This window comes from Melitaea cinxia, chromosome 6 (genome assembly GCF_905220565.1).
Source record: "Melitaea cinxia chromosome 6, ilMelCinx1.1, whole genome shotgun sequence".
Taxonomy (NCBI): domain Eukaryota; kingdom Metazoa; phylum Arthropoda; class Insecta; order Lepidoptera; family Nymphalidae; genus Melitaea; species Melitaea cinxia.
Window position 1 is genome coordinate 12,922,233 of NC_059399.1, and position 15,645 is coordinate 12,937,877.

At 34.2% G+C, this 15,645-nt stretch overlaps 1 protein-coding gene across 1 annotated transcript in view; it reads right to left on the reverse strand.

Annotated features, from left to right (window-relative positions):
* Positions 1-15,645, reverse strand: part of LOC123654745 (Golgi-associated PDZ and coiled-coil motif-containing protein-like) — a 57,268-nt gene that overhangs the window by 11,372 nt on the left and 30,251 nt on the right. The window lies entirely within an intron of this gene.

Here is a 15,645-nt window from a genome sequence, read left to right on the forward strand (position 1 = left end):
ACCTACAGTATAATCGTTCTCGTTAGTACCGTCGAGTAACATACGGATCAACTTTTTCGTAGTAGGTACACGCTTAAGACTGCGTGGCTCAGCGTGCAGATGTTGGTCTCATCTATCGGGGCCGAGGGTTCAAAATTAGTTGCAGATTGCACAAATCTTACTTTTTTCATTTATTTATAGCTTCTTCAATATCAAAGCACAAAGACTATCTCAATGGCTGGTAAATCAGGCAAAATCGAATGTGCCGGATGCAAAAATATAATAGCTAAGAGCCGAAACAACCACCAATGTACATCATCATCATCATTATCATCATTACAGCCTATACAGTCCACTGCTGGACATAGGCCTCCACAAGTTTACGCCAAAAATAACGTGAACTCATGTGCTTTGCCCATAGTCACACCAATGTACAAATTGTAAATTTGTGTACGATCTTCTATTTGCCAATGTCTCTGAAAAAAAGTTCGGCCTTATGACTAAAGAACACAAACAATCGTGGACCTGCCACGGTTGTTGCAGTAAACAGCCAAAAAGCGACAATTCTAATACCATTCGGCCCACTAATACAGTATCCGCGCAACCGAATACTTCACCAGCTGAAACCGATACTAGTAACATAACGGTGCGCAAAAAGACTAAAGAATCGGCACAAGCGCAATCACCAACTCCAGCCGTTGATCCAGCCATAATGCTAGCTATCAAAAACGACATTGAGTCCAATAGTCTCCGCAGGCTGTCCAGCAGGCTGTTACTTGTAACACAAGCATTAAGTTGCTTACCATAGGAACAGACGAACTTGTGTGTATGTTATATGATATCTATTTATTTATATTATTCCTGTATTTATACCTTTTATATAAAGCCATTGAGTTAAAATTTGCTACCTATTTTACATATAAATTATGCAAAGCGATTCATTAATATCATCATCGTCGTAATATAAAGGCCATATTCAATAAATACAACCTACGCCGATTTCAAGATCATTATCGTCTTCGTATCGAGTAGGCGTATGTTTTAACGGTCAATTGTGAATATTATAACAGGCTTTTCAACGATTTATTTTCAATAGACAAATTGTAAATTCATTTCAATAAAAGTTAACAGTTATATCGCTTCACGAGACAATGAATATAGTTCGTTTCGGTGGATGTAAAGTATGAAGAGAAAATTATTCTTGAACTTCACTGAATCGATCAGTCACGCGGGGAGACCAGACCTTCGTTTTATTTTCATTGTTATAATTGCATACGACTATATATTCATTTTAAAATTTATTAACATTATAAATTTTCATATAGCTGGATCGCATTGGGGAATTAAATAGTAGTTATTTCTTTATCCATCTTGAGTTAACGCTGATAACACCTGATATACCGAAGATTGATTCATAGCAGCCTGGTATCACAAGCCCTACTTAAGATATACAAATGATAAGACAGCGCACGTGCCGTATCCCGTTAGTCCCAAACGAATTAACCAGAATTTAATTCATGGCACCTAACAACTATAAATCTTGCCTCGTTCTATGTCGACACTCTTACTTGGTAAGCGATGAAATTTGACTCTTTATGTAGAGCGGCTTTTTTAGGTATCATAGTTACATAATCTTGAACTTTACGTCTAAGTGCGACCACACAAATCCAACTGAAAACACTACTGTGAAAAGAATCAAATAAAAAGAATCGAATAAAAGTAACGATGAATGAACGTAATGGTGACAAATACCTTTACCTTTTGGGTGTGTACAAATGGTGGATTATACAAAAGTATTTTAGTTGCACGTGAGTCAAAAAATAACTTAGATGAAACAAGTAATCACAAGCTGTGCTAGAGCTGTGTATATGCAACATGCGTGCTTGCTCGGTGCTCCCTGATGCCGTTATTTGAATCTCCCGGTTTATCCACTCGTTTTAATTATAATTGATTCAACCAGAAGTTAGCACATTTTTCTGTTATTTTGTTTAACATGAGCGCAATAGGTAAGCATTATGCATAATGAGTTCAAAGGAAGAAGCAGAAAAAAAAGAATAGCGGCGTAGGTACTCACAAGATTTTTACGCTACCTCAAATTCTAGGAAATTATAAAAGTTATTGTGAACTATAGAAAGCTCTCTATATTTCATTAAGGAAAACCAAAAACAACACTTCATCACGAGTGGAAATAAGCAAGTCAGCATACGAGTTAGTATCGGTTATAAACGAATGTATGAAAAAACTAGCCGACTAAGTTTTAAGGGCTGTTTCATAAAATTATTATTTATTTTTTAATACAACTAAACATTAAATAAGAACTTGTCATATTTTTTGAATTCACAATTTTATTTGAACTATTATCATTATTTTAGTTTTAAGCCCCATCCCCACAAATATGTGGTTAAAATAAAAATAAAAAAGGCACTTACAGCAATTTATGTTTATTAACAAAAACAATTTATTTTTCGATACAGTTTAATATACGAGTTTTTACAGTACAATGTATGAAAACATTAAATTTTTAGGGCCAGTTTTCACGAACTCGCGAAATAAGCATAACTAAACACACACAGTACACTTTTTAAAATGAAAGTAAATACTGGAAGTAAGCAAGTTTATAAGTTAAAACGTATATTAGGTAACAATTGTACTTAGAAATAAGTTGTGACGCTTTAAGTGTTTAAATACAATGCTATTAATTAACATAAGTTAGCAGTGCACGGCGAGACAACTGCCTCCTGCTTTTCAATTATTGTCACTCAGTATGCAAAGACTCCTCTCGACACTAACTGTTCCTACACATTTTAAGGGCAATGGAGGTTAATTGTTTGCATATATTTTGACTGAATTATAAGTTTACGAGGTAATTCATTCAAACGTGACGCATAAGTAATTTCGCTAACTAGAAAAAGGTACCTGTAACAATGAATATGTTTTATAGCTGGCACAGACGTTACAGATGAAAGTTAGGCAATTGAAGCACTGCGTACTCACACTACATCGACACTCGAGTCTTGTGCAACTTTGTACGTCAAAACACGCCGAACATGTATCAGAATCTACAATTACATATTCGTGAATATGGCACTTAAAAATAAAATTTATTTTATATCAGTTGATATCTGCGTACAACGATCAATTTGAAATCGTCTGAATGGATGAATATGACCCAATAAAGACCAACAATAGAAAGGCGTGTGAGGAACACCGCCATACGACCACCTAACGGATTCTGTCTCGACAAGCTCAAAAACCGCAGCGGGGGTTCCTTTGGTTAACATTGTCTTATCCGAGTTAAAAATTAAAAATAATTGCGTCAAGTAATCGAATAGCCGGGTGCGTTTGCATTGTCTGAAGGCGATAATACTTCTAGGATTTCATAGTTAAAGAGCTCCCGTAGAAAGCTTCTAGGTATTAGTAATAGAAACTACCAAACAATAGTGTGACACAGCATGCCACGAAACAAATGACAGTACTGTAGAATAATTAACAAGCAGTACAAAACGTTTAGCTAATGCTCTCTGTTGTAATTCGAAAGAGACGCGTTTGTCGCAGTTAGTTGGAGTGATTCCAAGCATTTGTAATAAACCCGTTAAATTATTGTATAGATAGGAACATCGACAAGATGTTGTATTATATTTTACTTTACACGAGAACATACCTGACATTTTTTTCGACATTTATATACAACAATCGAATTTAAGTTTCTATAGTATAATTCCATTGAAATCATTTAATGATATTAAAATATAAACGTAAAAATACGATGTATCTTAAGCAAGGCTAGCCCAAATAAAACCTAAAATAAAATAAAAGATAGTAATCAGAATTGTGCACGGTAATATAATATTTCATGTTTAAGAAATAGTACATAATGATAAAGATGTGTGGACTTAGTGACGCTGTATTTCATGCAAGATACCAAATTTGTTCTCCAGTCCTCCTACATGGAGAAAGAGGCCGATGTCCAACGGTGGGACGTGACCGGCTGAATGCATTACCAAATTTGTATAAGAACGCATATATATATTTTTAAAAAGTTCTTCTCTGCAGAAAGTGCATTCCGAACCGGCGGTAGCTTCACATTTATAAATAATTAAAAATTTTATTTATAACATGAAGATGCTTTTGAAGCCTATTTTTTAATAAATATATTTTTGATTTTTATTTTGTATAGTTATAAAGGTTTTGTAAAGTACTTGTCTTATAAAAATATACATATATATTTTGGAACGAAGCTCCTTACGGCTTGACATTTGGCTGGGCGACCGAACTGAAAAAAATGTGATACTAAAACCTTAACAAAAATATATAACTGAAGCGACGTAATATCAGTCACACGACTGTATAATATGACGTTTGTAAAACTAAAATATTACTAGTAAACTTTTTTTAAATTATTTATGTAATTTTATACTATCAACAAAAATAAAGACATGGATTTTATTTCACTTAATAGTTTGAATTATTATTATTATTAGTTTGTTTGATTTATTTTATTTTACGGTATTTGTTATTTTCTAAAAGTATAACCAGGTAGGAACTTCGTTCCTACCTGTGTTTAAAAATATCTAGTTTCGCCAGCGGACATTACAAATCATGACTATTATATTAACTAAATGAAAAAAAGTCTATGCTTTTGAAAGTTAAGCATAAATTATGAATACATTTTCTTTGTATATTACTGTAATCGTAACAAAGTAACAAAATTCTTAAAAAGCCACTTAAATCCGGCAACAATGAAGGCTATGCGAGATGATGATGACATACTAGGCTTTGTGAGTGTAAGTGTGCTTGGGCATATGATTGCATTTGTCAGTCCAAGTGTCATTACTGTCGCGTTCGCACCTGGCAATCAGTGATGCAAAATACACGCGTCGACGACGCGTCGTCTGCCACACTGGCAGACGTTTCTGAGAACCGTGTCCGTGTGATACGTGTAGAGGTAATGTCCATTGCATGACGACATGCAAAAGTAATGCATTCCTATAACCGTCCCGCATCAAATTACAGTAAAATTCTGATTAACATTCCACCTATCTCATGTTTTTGAATCTATGTAAGAGAATGCTACATAAGAATTCTTTTGAAGCGTCAAAGTTGTTACTTTGATCATAAGATTTCCTATATAAATATTTATACCGAAACTAAAAGACGAATCATGACAAGATAACTCTGCATAAGTTACTAAATGAATAATATGAGTCTATACCAGCAAATTAAATTCAAACGGCAGATGACAAAGAGATTGATGTTTGCAACGTTTTTAAAACGCTAAATCTTTAGAAGAATGTGATTTAAAACGTACATTTGATGACTTAAAGTTATATGTTTTAGCCATGGAATTATATAGTTTTAATGGGTAATAAAGTTGTAGATATCCGGTAATGCAACATCAAATTTATGTTTCGAATAAGTGCTATTTATATGTACGTATTAATTTATGATCGTATCGACGCAAATAACGTTATTATATTTTAGAAAGCGAAATTTGACAACGACCGTTTCATTTTCCTCTTAATACTTCCAAGATTTATGATTTCATATTTTATCTTCGAAACATAAATATATAGGTACATGTAAAATATTGTTTCTATAATCACAATACTGGACGGAAAGGTCGAAACGTTACATATCGAAGGTCGTAATTTGAAGAGTGCAAACTGATAGTGCAATTTCACACCGGAAGTCGCTTTATGTCAACAAAGACGACTCTCTAAAATACTAATATGTTTCAATAATGTATTCGTCTGAAACAAACTTGTGCATTTCATTAACAATTCCGCGATGGGTGTAATGCTTCGTGAGAGCCATAACTAATGAGCGCGCCGCAGACAAAAGTTATGTCTCAAAAACAGGTTTGCATGTCTTGATCGGTGTTTGCGGTCACATCGAGGATGTATACGCTCGAGCGAATCACAAAGTGGACCGCGCGTCTTCCTGTCGTCCCGAGTGTAAGGGACACTGTGCCGACATCGACAAGATTATAGAAATACCGCGTCGTCGATCGTAAAGTAGACAATGTTTCTTGAATTAAATCATAAGAATAAAGGTGAAGAAGTAACAGCAATCGAAGGTAACTATATCAATAGTTTCTAAGATTGATGGAATTGTATTCACCGTTAACTTTTGGTATCGATCAGCTTTATTCTGAGACGGACAGCGACGGACAGAGTTGAATTAGAAAAAAACTCAAAGAAAACTAACCCACAAAGTGTGGCGTTATATTTTTACAACAGTTTCATACTGTTCACGATTTTCTGTTTAGAGATATAATAGATGATGGTTTGAACGGTGGTTATGTTTAAAACATGACTCTAACCTTTAGTTGCAATTTTAACAAAAAACGTTTACCTACTTGTAAACATCGTAACAGGTGATGTTGGTTTGCAATTTAAATTCTCGATAAAAACCAAGTTGATACAGCCGTAGAAACATGACAGAAAAATGCAAAGTATATGTGCTTAACAGGCGAGCTCATGTCGACGTGACTCGCGATTAATGTATTACACCCATTTAAATATGAATAAGCAGTTTTAGTACACAATAAATCACTGGACCTCATAATATATTTTGTGAAAGTTTCGACAACATGATGGCTACTCATGCATTTATTAACATTGATACATTATTAAAAATGTATAAGTATACCCAATAACAGTTTTTTAAGCGTACGGCTCACCTGATGGTAAGCGATTTCTGTAGCTTATAGACGCCTGCAACACCAGAAGCATAGCAAGCGCGTTGCTGACCCTATCCCAAAATCCCATTGGAGTTCTATTCACCTTACTCACCACAGGAACACAACACTACTTGAAAGCGGTATTATTAAGCTGTGATCTACTGTGAGTCGAGGTACTTCCCCATTTGGGCTGCTCAAGATTTTGAGCAGGATATTGCTTATTGTGCCCTACCTCAGTTAAAGTTTTTCTTAAACATATAGCAGAACGTAGTATAAGAGAAAAACAAAAAATTTAAAAAATTACATGAATCTTAAATGTATATTATACTAGCTGACCCCGCAAACGTCGTTTTGCCATATATGTTATTAACCCACCTTATAACTTAGGGGTATGAAAAATAGATGTTGGCCGATTCTCAGACCTACCCGATATGCACACAAAATTTCATAAAAATTGGTCCAGCCGTTACGGAGGAGTATTTTAACTAACATTGTGACACGAGAATTTTATATATAAGATATATGAGTCATTTTAAAAATTAAAAATTATAGTGTATACAAATTTTTAAAATGAAAGACTCATATTTTTTTGTATTAAATTTTTTAGTTAGTAGCTTTTTCTGTACAAATAATACTTTGTTGTAAACTTAGATAATAACAAATTTTTATTAAAAGCTTATTGACATGTTTCATTAGAATATATTTGCTAAATGCTTATAAAGTGCGCAGTGGATACAAGTTACAAAGAAGTAGGTATAAATGAGGGAAAACCGAGTGTCGTGGTCACGTTTCGGATGACTTAAAAAATATACGTACTTCAAAATAAAAAATATTATAATGAAGATTTGTGTGAGGATAATTTAAATTCTTTACTGCCGTAAGTGAAGCTTTTCAACTTTTCATTAAACGAATTACCAGGTACAAGTTTATATTTATGATACAGATCTAAAGACTTTTCCCATCAACTTAGATTGGAGAATAGAGAAGTAATAAAATACTTTGTAAAACAGTGAACCTCATTACAGAAGCAATTAAGTAGAACAAACACGTCAATCAAAGCGATAGCTGTGCGGATGCGCGTACGTTCGGCCAAAGGAAAGCTCGTGTTTCTCTTTTTCTACCGGCATAGTCGGGACCGGGAGAGATTGATTTACTACTTGTCATGATAATTTATGAATACAACATAACGCTACATTAGTACTACATGCGATAGTAAAATTTCGCACAATGACGTTATCTAAAACATTAATCGATCATGTCATAGCATTCGTAGACAACGGGCTCGTTGAACCCAATGATGTTATACATGTCCGCACCAATTACATAAATATAAACAAACCAAAAGAAAAACAACAAATTATCGTCCGCCTTGAATCAATTACACAACACAGGTAAGCAATACGCATGATAATTAAATCTGACTAGTTAGTGTTATTCTAAGAATATGACCAGCTAGTCTCGCATGTAGATCAACTGCGAATAAAACCTGTCGCGTTACCCTGTAATTGCCTGATCGCGATGCAAATGCGACAGCTCGACCGCACTCATCTTCGCAAACGATACCGGTTACAAATACGCATGAGTAAACCTTGGCCGGCTTACATGCCGACGGTATCTTGAAGCGCATAACCAACTTGATTCGTACAGCGTTCGTGTGACACCCACGCGGTGCCATTGTAATTATACTTTCCGACCGTTTCATAAGAATTTTAGATAAGCGATAGATCGAATTTAACATATTTATAGCCTCCGTGAGTAAATATTAGTATTTTTACGTCTTACTTATATTAATAAAATATAGATAAAAATCGTTTAATTTTTTGTTTTATATTTCAGACAAATAAGGTTTTAAATTAATTATTTTTTAATTTCGTACATTCTTAAGGAAGACAGTAAGAAAGATGTTAAAACAATGTATCAAGTTCTAAAAACTTGAATACCGGCAACTGTTAAAAAGTTAAAATAAGACAAAATTAAGTTCTTATCGAGAATACAACTTAAAGTTTTAGGGTCTTATTACAAGTAATTTTCTGGTTAGATGGTTCAAGAAAGCCGCACGGTTTTGAAATTCTATACAAGCCAGATTGGTTATCAAAGTTATCATCAAGTTTATAGCCTAAGTAAAAAAAAATTATGAATGAAATGAATATTATTAAAATTAAAAATGCAACTTAAGATTCTTGGCAATTATGTTTGCGGCTTTTACAGTACTTCCAAAGAAAGCGCTACATATGATGTAATTATTAATACTAACAATACCCTTGCGAATAATTCGTACTAAATAAGTATAACAACTATCACTTTATAAAATTATAAGAAAAAGTATTTATACGTAAATTGATTTGAAATTGAACAAAAAAAATTCCTACCGTCAATCATTGCATTGCTGTATTGTGTCTGAATTTATATCTAAATATATAATTTTAATAATTAACTAGCTGACCTAGCAAACGTTGTTTTTCCATATATGATATTAGCCCCCTTAATCCCCCTTATGACTTAGGGGTATGAAAAATAGATGTTGGTCGATTCTCAGATCTACCCGATATACACACAAAATTTCATAAAAATCGGTCCAGCTGTTTCGGAGGAGTATTTTAACTAACATTGTGACACGAGAATTTTATATATAAGATTAATTTACAGAAACAAAAACAACCATTTTTTTAGTTGTGGATAATAAAGCAAGTATAAGCATCAATAAAGCATCTATAACATGATATATGTGATATGTGGGGTGATGATAATTTATGTGGAGTAATTGTGAGGTTTTTTTTCTGAAAAGCGAGGCAAACATCGTAACCTTAGCGTATTAATATATATGATGATGATTAGCACACTCTTTAAGTTAGATAGTTTGAAGATTTCAATAATAAATGAAGTTTCATTGGATTATATCAGAATGATATAAGGTATGCATTTCCGGAATTCTTGTCTTTTTATATAAATGATTCCTCGTCGGGGTAAAAACTGAAATTAATATTTTTATGTAATTTTTTACAACAAACATAATCATTTTTATGTGCTACAAAAATTATTAAGGAAATTTATGGGTTTGTCGGTAGAAGCATAAAACATTGTATTTTTAATGTGAACCAATAAACCGAAGTGCAATATCGTTCAAAAAGCTTCCTACGACGTAGGTACCTTTTTATGATAATTTTAAAACAAAATTTATAACTAATATGACAATTTATTTAAAACACTGTTCTACTACAGAATTATACTGTAAACGAGCAAGCATCGTAGAGTTTGAAAAGCTTTACTTGCAAAAGGATCGTAAAGTGTTTATATTCCATAGGAAACGGAGAAAATGTCTATTCTTCCACTCCTCTCACTCACCGTTCGAAACGTAGTTTACCTACATCGTTCATTCAGAAGTTCGTTCGTTTCAGAAGATACTTTGGAACCCAATCGGTGGTAGCTTCACTTTAAAAAATAATTATCACTTTGAAATTTTAACTTCTAAAATGACTGTTCGAAAGTGCTTTTACAGCTTATTTCAATAAAGTTATTTTTGATTTGATTCAATTACTTTCAGGATCTGAGACAATAAAATTTTATTGCAAAAATTGTACTTATAAACCAAAATATTATAAAGACAAAATGTACCTGATGCCAGTAGATAAATTTAGAAGCGTATAATACTTATTTACAACTCAAAATTTATCTAGATTTTAGTAATTACATTACGGACAGTCACAATTGAGAATCGAGATTAGGAATTTTATCCTCAACCTGACGTAACGCTGACCAATTAAAATAACGAGCTAGAAGTGATAACGCAAGATTTGAAAATTGCCGATTCCGATACTGAATACCAAACTGGTACTGTAACCCAATGACTAATACAGTCGCTTAAATAATAATTATCTCAAAGTGAAATTCTAATTTACTATATACCTAAAAACGATTACGAAAATGAGAGGACAATAGGACACGAGATTTAGGAATCGCAATTACTCATCTCGTTCAATCCCGCGCGAATGAAAAGCGGGATTAATAAATCGGCTCGATTTGTTGACCCTGTACTAATAAAACAATATTATTAAATAATTGAAACTGTAGCTTTTTTTTATCATATCATATCGTATGTAATATTTGTTTATTTGAATCGTCATATATAATTTAACTATCATAATTTGTTTTTTTTTTTTAAATAATTAAATTATAATCAATCACAGGTAATCAGACTTTTCAGGCCAATCAAGTAAATTACCTGTCAACCGGAAATGCTTACGATTAGCTAATATATGTATGCCTAGAGTATGACTAGTTTTTAATATTTTCCTTTGGTATAAAAAGTATAGGTATTAGACATGAAAGTGTTTTAGTCTCTCGCTTGTAGGTTGGATCGTCATAGTAGTGTCAGGTACGGTCCTCTGATTCCATCGAACTTAAAGCACACCATTTCTATTTTATTTATTTTTTACTTATAGTCCTGTCGGTTGTTATATGTATTTTTATATTACTTTTTGTTGTTGATACTCTTTCTCTAATTCTTCATTTAACAAGAGAACAGTACTTGTGTCAGTTGTAGTTGTTGCGGCTGTAGGTGTATTCTCGAACGCGTCTTTTCATATCAAACGAGTTTAGAAGACATTGATTGAGCATTTGCTGAGATTGAACAATTAATTACAGGCGGTAAATGAAAACATCGTGAGAATATCTGGACATAACACTAGAAAATGTGTGACACATAAATCCAGCATCCCACAGTCATTACCAACAAGTAACAGATTTGGCTATGGCATGGTTGTTTTATAGTATAATATTTACGATTTCATAATCGTAACGTCATTCTATGTATTTACTACACTCTTCTTTTAATTGAGTTTAAAAAATTAACGACCTAGAGTATTTTAACAAAAAAAAAAAAGTTTATAATAGTAACATTTAATATCAAGTTAAGGCATTTTTGCTGTTTAAAATTTTTATAGTTTGTGATTACTAAATTGGACGTCATTTCGATACCTACTCTTTTTCCGCTATAATCTGTGCTTATGTAGATTATACTGGATCAAGTGCTATAAGTAAAATTCACCGTAGGTATAAGGTATGTATTATTATTGTTTTACCAATAGCACAAAAGTAATAAACAGGAACAATATTATTACTTTGGTTTATTACAAGTACTCTTTAACATTTTAGAATTAAAGTTCACAGACTTTAAGTCAGTACAGTAACTTTCTAGAACATGATACGTTAAACCGCAAGCAGTCCTAGAAAATAGCGATAAACTGTAATAGGCTGGTACCATGTCGCTGGCTGGCAGAGCGGCCAACTAGCAGCATTTAAAATAAATTGATTTATAGCGTATTGGTCACCCGCGATCACCAGACACACTACGTCAAGCGAGTTCGTGAGCGGGTAGTATATCAATGGATTAATGTTTGTTTGCAACGAGAAACCAATATTCAGTTCGCCCCCGAAATTTAATTGCTTTGTTACGCTTGTATGCGCACACGCGTACGACATGGCCGCATAAAAGTGCAACACTCTTGTTCTTTTCTTAACGTTATATTAAGGTGAAAAAATAAATGATAACTATTTTGTACAAAATATACTCGTATGCAAAAAGAAAGAGTTTTCTAAATGTCTGTACAAATAAAAATATACCAGGCAGGTGACGATCCTAGGAACGTCTATTTTGAACTTAAGTTCAAAAAGGTTTTCGTAGTTAAAAAGAAAAAAGGAAAGAAATAAACATCGATAAACTTATTGACCAAAAAAAATTTTTTTTATGTATATGTGTGTATAATATGTGTGTGTATATGTATATTATATACTAAAATATTTACCTATTTATGTTTTGTTTTCTTTAATAATTATGTAAGTCTATCATATCGTAGTTTTTATCTATTTATTATTGATTTTTCCTCCTTAATTTGTGCACACTTCTAACCGCTGCTACTGTATCGTGTCCAGTACCCAAAGGTTATCTGGAAGAAATCGCTATTTAGCGATAAGATCGCCTTTGTACATCTTGTATTGTATCTTTCTTTATATGTGTCTGTATTTCGGTGTACATTAAGAATAAATAAATAAAAATAAGATTCTTCTATTTTAATAACGGACATTAAAGTTTAATAAATGGCAAAAGAAATGTAATGTCATCATCATCAATACAGCCTATACAGTCCACTGCTGGACATAGGCCTCCACAAGTTTACGCCAAAAATAACGTGAACTCATGTGTTTTGCCCATAGTCACCACGCTGGGCAGGCGGGTTGGTGACCGCAGTACTGGCTTTGTCGCACCGAAGACGCTGCTGCCCGTCTTCGGGCTGTGTATTTCAAAGCCAGCAGTTAGATGGTTATCCCACCATCGGTCGGCTTCTTAAGTTCCAAGGTGGTTGCGGAACTTTGTTATCCCTTAGTCGCCTCTTACGACACCCACGGGAAGAGAGGGGGTGGCTAAATTCTTTAGTGCCGTAGCCACACAGCACAAATGTATTATTAAAAAAAAATGTAATGTATTTACATCTAATTGGACTAGGTACCAGCCCAACTTAAAATATTCTTTTTGCTGTGATGTTTGGTTTTAAATACGTGAATATAAATGATAATAATAAAAAAAAATCAAATAAAAATATTTATTCAAGTAGGTACGCTCAAAGAGCATTTTTGAATCATCGTTGTACAATTGTACAAATGATGATTCAACGTGTTGTGTTACACACTGTTTACTGTTACTATTGTACAAAGTATATAATATAATTTCATTAATTCGAAATTTACTTAACGACTACAACACAAAAGCTAACCATTAACTACAACTATCAAACCATATGACAAAAATCAAGAGGAATGAGTAAAATTGCATGGGATGTCAAAAATATAATTCTTTCTCTTAATAAACGTCAAAAGTTAATTTTCAAAAGATTCATAATTATGTACCATTAATCAGGATGCATAACTATTTAATAAAAAGTTTGCAACTGTTTTAATGAGTAGGTACGGCAGCAGGAACCTCAAACCAGAGGTATTATTTGATTATAGCGGTGTCTCTCGAAATCGAAAAACGAAATAATTGAAATATTAAGTCAGGATCGGCTACTGCGAACATGTAACCAATTTTTCGTAACTAATAGAATGAAGGACATAATAATATCTACGTTGGATCTAACGTCAATGTTCATCACTTCAGCCTATCGTAGTCCACTGTTGGACATAGGGCTCCACAAGTTCGCGCCAAAAAGTGGCGTGAACTCATGTGTGTTGCCCATAGTCACCACGCTGGGCAGGCGGGTTGGTGACCGCAGGGCTGGCTTTGTCGCATCGAAGACGCTGCTGCCCGTCTTCGGATTGTGTATTTCAAAGCCAGCAGTTGGATGGTTATCCCGCCATCGGTCGGCTTTGTAAGTTCCAAGGTGGTAGTGAAACTGTGTTATCCCTCAAACGCCTCTTACGACACCCAAGGGAAGAGAAGGGGTGGCTATATTCTTTATTGTCGTAACCACACATCTTACGTAAATGTTACTAATATTTATTTCACTTAATGATTTAATCTTTATTCACCTGTACAGGCCTTTAAACGGCACATCAATACACTATGTATGTCGATTTTCACAGAAATTATTACACTAGAATTAGTACAGGATAACATATAAATCACTATATCTGTTTACCACTGCGCTGGATGTCTTTAAGACCTTGAATTGGGGGTAACGAGGCAGCAACGTCAACGGTGAATTCGTCTCTCACCTTCGTTTCGCCGACGATATTGTCATCTTTGCAGAGACGTTGGATGAGTTAGGCCAAATGCTATCCGGCCTAAACGAATCCTTCCAGGGTTTCGGTCTCTGTATGAACTCGGACAAAACGAAAGTTATGTTTAACAACCAAGTCATACCGAGACTGGTATCGGTCGATGGTGCCCTTCTCGAAGTTGTTCAGGATTATATTTACCTAGGCCATACCATCCAACTAGGCCGCAACAACTTCGAGGAGGCCGATAAGAGGATTCGGTTGGGCTGGGCGGCGTTTAACAGGCTTCGTCGAGTCTTCACTTCGAAGATTCCGCAATGCTTGAAGACAAAAGTCTTCGAGCAATGTTTCCTGCCTGTGTTAACATACGGAGCCGAGACATGGACACTGACGACGGGACTGGTCCACAAGTTTAAAGTCGCTCAACATGCAATGGAACTGGCTATGCTTGGGGTTTCTCACAAAGATAGGATTAAAAATGAGACTATCCGCGAGAGAACGAAAGTAACCCACATAGCCCACTGAATTAGCAAGTTAAAGTGGCAGTGGGCTGGTCATCTGTGTCGCAGGACAGATGGCCGTTGGAGCAGACGGGTCCTGGAGTGAAGACCGCGTCTTGGCAAACGCAGTGTGGAACGTCCTCCGGCCCGTTGAACCGACGATCTACGCCGCCGGTGTAGGCTGGAGGAGGATTGCGGAACACCGGAATGTCTGGCACGAACTATGTCCAGCAGTGGACTGCAATAGGCTGAACTAACTGACACATAAATGTACCTATTTCACGCAATTTTCAACGGTCCGAAACCATTTGGTTGCGATAGCTCAAACTGTCTTTTAAACATTCATTTTAAAATTTAATAGTTTAGAAATTTTATTATAAACGAACTATATATATTGTAATCATATCTAAATGCAAAGTAAAATTACGTAATCTGCTGTGTCGGTAGATAGTTTTGTTCTTAAGATAATCGGAAAGGTATGTAATTATTTATTTCATTACTTCTGAACAAACATTTAAATAACTGAAATAGAGCGTTATCTTAGACAAATTTACACTTTATCAAAGTAAATGAACTACAAAATTCCACTTAAAAGATATGCAGTTTTCATTAGCATATAATTAGATGATTATTTAATTTTAACAACATTGAAAGTAATTTTTACATACAAATAAAAAAAAAAAAGAAAGGACATAAAAATTAGCTTAAAAACATTTTAATCGCTATGTATCGTTACTGGTCCTCAAACAGGCCGCTACAGCCAAAGCGTTGTTG